General features: G+C 39.3%; 1 protein-coding gene across 1 annotated transcript in view; it reads left to right on the top strand.

Annotated features, from left to right (window-relative positions):
- The window catches only part of LOC135517616 (protein FAM163B-like), a 42,897-nt gene that overhangs the window by 15,160 nt on the left and 23,402 nt on the right, over nt 1-4,335 (top strand). The window lies entirely within an intron of this gene.

Below are 4,335 nucleotides of genomic sequence, written 5' to 3'. Positions count from 1 at the left end.
ACTTCTTGTGCTTAGCGGAGCAGAGCAGAGCTACTGTGAAGGAGGTTGTCAAGGAAGTGAGTTTGTGTTTATACAGGACGTACCGCCCGCACCTACCGTCAACCAATCATGTAAATGCGGAGCTATACGGAACCATCCGCATTGTTACAAAATTTGATTTGGCCTCCGGAGGCTCCACAATTACGCCACACCCTCCATACGAAGCCTCCGGCCACATCTTTGGATCAAGCTTAAATTGGCTTTCACAGTAAATATATGGCTCAGTGCTTTTGGCAACCTTGGAAGTATAGGGTTGGGTATCCACCATGACACTTCACCTCAGTCTATATTTTACTGACATAGCTCACAAAAAAAACATGTATAATGGAAATATATTTGTGCGTTATGTTAAAACTGTGTGCCATAGTTCTGAGAAATGTCCAGGTACATTGCAATAATTCATGGTGCGGCACCACCACATTAAAAATATGGAACTTGATGAACTCCCAAGCCTGTATAACAGTTGGTTTACACTGTCTTGGTCATTTGGGCATATTTTAGCTGTGTCACCATGTCACTGGCAGCATCATGTTTACCTGGCCCTGTGGTGTCTGTCTCTCTGATAAACTCATCCCCCTCTCTTTTGTGTGCCTCATTTGTCCAGACGTGGTGGGGATTGATGGACCTCTCTTTTTTCTCTCGTGTGCGCGCTCTCTCTTTCTCGATCTCTCTATTCCGCCACTTGCCTCACAACTGCGCCATGCCTCGCAGATGCTGGAGGAGGGAGATGACGGGATGATAGGAGGAAGAAAGAGGGAACTGTTGTGTTCATGTCTTAATCTTCAACTAGATTTCCATCCAATTTGTGACAGATTTTCATGTGAATATTATAGATTTTTTATTATTTTTTAAAGATGGACATTTTGCCACCAGAGTTGTTTCCATCAGACTCACTTTGTTCCGTATTAAAGTCTGTACAGATATGGGATCTTAATTTGAGAAAATATGCAGCAACAGGTAATGCAAAATATTATGTTGATTTTTCGTAAGGGGAAAAAAGTGTAAATTACAAACTTCAGACACTTTTTTTCAACCTCAAATTCACTACAAGTTGAACATTTCCTGCATTGCAGTGTAGTTTTCATGTACCGAATAAAAAAGCATGAGTTTAATGTGTTTCCGTTGCTTTTTTTCTACCGATAGTTGTCACACATTGTTGCGATAAATGGCAAACTTGTCCTAACTTCTTAATTTTTATTTTCTTCAAAGGAACTCAGGCTTTAAACTTACTCTCGAAAGTTGTAATAGCAGAATGCATAAGGTGAGATTTCGAAATTGGGTAGTGCTTCATCAGTTCCTCTTGTCATGTTAGTCGATGGCATACCTTACAGAGCTATTTATAACTTGTCAGAAATGTCCAGATCAACTAGCCCAAGTCAGCAGTTTTTTTAGCCCATAGACATTGTTGTAATTTTTTTAGTCACTCAAAAATTGCATGAATACACATTAGACATGGCAAAATGTACAGAATTCAGTGGTGATTTTAGCATGTAAATCTTGGTGGTGCAAAAAAAAGAAGTGGGATGCATGCCAGCAATGCCACTACACCACACTAAACAATACATGAATTGCACTATAACAGTGACAAACGGTGCCCACAAACTGTTGGGCCTACATAAAGCTTTCCCAACAGCAGTCACAACACCTTACCACTGTTACACCTTGCAATCAGCGGAGCCTTGTCTGGCAGCGAAACAGTTCATTCAGCCTCATTTACTTCCTTTAAAAAAAACATAGATTATATGGCTAACTTGCTTAAACAAATGTGCTTTCTAATGACAATTCAGATGACAAACTATGGAATAAGGGGATGACAAGCGGATAAGAGGCAATCCGTAGTTTTGTTGAAGACAATGAGCGAGCTAGGACAGACAGGCAAAATAACTATTTTGTTTAGCACTATTGAAATGTACAGCAACAGAATTCAGAACATGAGCCGTTCTTACGGTGCTCTCCCTGTACACCAAGTCAGAACAGTCGGATAAATAAAGGCGGCATATAACCAGACAATGAAAGCTCTTACAGTATTTGATGATTACATTTCTCTAACACAGATAAGCTACGTGTGCACCACAAAGTCAGAACAGTAGGCGAAATGAAGAGGGGTAAATAGACCAAATTATTATGGTGAAGCACACGGTCTACTAACATCTTACTACACTATATACATTTAGTATTACTTTTCAAAGCTACAGTATACATATCTACCTGGCATATATACATACATACATACATACATTTTATGCAGCAGCATACATTTTTGGACTCATCTAGTTGTGCTGTGCTCACTTGAACAGGATGGTGGCACGGCGGTCCTTTGTGGGCAATTTTGTCATCAAAGTCTGTAATTCTCTGTCTTTATGGTGCTTTCAAAACAACTGGGAACTTGAAAGAAAACAGGGCCCAATCATGATGACGTCATTGATCTTCAGGTCGTAGCTCTAAAAAGAAGCCGGATTTACAACTCAAATCATGCTTCATCGACAGCATGGCCAATGTTGAATGTTTATCATTTTAAACTTGGAAAAGATCATCCGAGATAAGGGACCACACAGCCACTCCACGGAACAGCCGGCTAGTGATTATACTTATTTTCCACCATGATTTGCAAATAAATTCATTAAAAATCCTACAATGTGATTTTCTGGATTTTCTTTTCTCATTTTGTCTGTCATAGTTGAAGTGTACCTATTATGAAAATTACAGGCCTCTCATCTTTTTAAGTGGGAGAACTTGCACAATTGGTGGCTGACTAAATACTTTTTTGCCCCACTTTGTACACACATACCTTTTTCCCCGTTCCATTGGTTAGAGCCTGTAGGTAAGCATTTCACTGTAAGGTATTCGGCGCACGTGACAAATAAACTTTGATTTGATTTTCAATACCCAAGCCTTTTTCTAAAATGTGTTATGATATTGGAGAACACGTTGGGAGGGATCTTAGACCATTCCTCCATACAGAATCTTTTCAGATCCTTCATATCCTTCATCTGCTCTTATGGACTTCCCCTCTTCAATTCATACCACAGGTTTTCAATGGGGTTCAAGTCCGGAGACTGGCCATTACAAAATGTTGATTTTGTGTGCTATTAACTATTTTGTTGTGGATTTTGATTAGTGCTTGGGGTTATTGTCTTGATGGAAGATCCCCTTGTGTCCAAGTGTCAGCCTCCTGGCAGAGCCAACCAAGTTTTTGGCTAAAATGTCCTGGTACTTGGTAGAGTTCTTGTTGCCGTTGACCTTAACAATGGCCAGTGGTGTAAAGTACTTAAGTAATACTTTAAAGTATTTTTACTTAAGTCATTTTATGGGGCATCTGTACTTTACTATTTATATTTTTGAAAACATTTACTTTTACTCCATTACATTCCTAAAGAAAATATGTACTTTTTACTTCCATACATTTTCCCTGACACCCAAAAGTACCCACATTTCGAATGCTGCAATATAGTACTTTTTCCACCACTAAGTACATTTAAAACCAGACTCCTTTAGACTTTTATTCAAGTAATATTTTACTGGGTGACTCACATTTACTTGAGTCATTTTCTATTATGGTATCTTTCCTTTTACTCGAGTATGACAATTGAGTACTTTTTCCACCACTGGAAGCAAAATAGCCCCACAACAAAGATCCACCACCATATTTTACTGTGTAGCTATGAGGTACTTTTCTGCATATGCTTGTGTTTTTCAACGCCAAACCCACCACTTGTGTGCGTGGCCAAAGAGCTCTATTTTTATGCCATATGACCGTAGCACCGGTTCCAATCCAAGTGCCAATGACGTTTTCACAAACTCCAGGCGGTGCTATGGTCAGATGACATGAAAATAGAGCTCTTTGGCCACGCACACCAGTGGTGGTTTGGGCGTTGATAAACAGTATATTCTTTGGGGAGCAATTTCATTAGTATAAAATAATATTTCATTTAATATTTTATTTGATAGTCTTTCTTTTGCTCATCTTCATCAAGGGTGCCAGTAATTATGGACCTGACTGTATATAGCCTATACATACAGTGCAATCATATCATATATTAATTAGCTAGACATGGGTTGAATGGTTATATGGATTGCATCCTAAATGGCACCCTATTCCCTATATATTGCACTACTTTTGAACAGGGCCCGGTGGGCCCTGGTCAAAAGTAGTGCATTATGTAGAGAGTACGGTGCCATTTGTGACGTATGCTGTGGTCTTATATAACAGTCCATTTCACAATGTAGTCATGTTAAGTTGGTGAACTCAGTCACTCATGTCCCGTTCCCAGCACTTTATGGATAGAGTCACAGTCA

The sequence above is a fragment of the Oncorhynchus masou genome, chromosome 28 (assembly GCF_036934945.1).
Source record: "Oncorhynchus masou masou isolate Uvic2021 chromosome 28, UVic_Omas_1.1, whole genome shotgun sequence".
NCBI classification, from domain to species: Eukaryota; Metazoa; Chordata; class Actinopteri; order Salmoniformes; family Salmonidae; genus Oncorhynchus; species Oncorhynchus masou.
The sequence above is the reverse complement of the archived record's forward strand: the minus strand, read 5'-3'. Positions and strand labels throughout refer to the sequence as shown.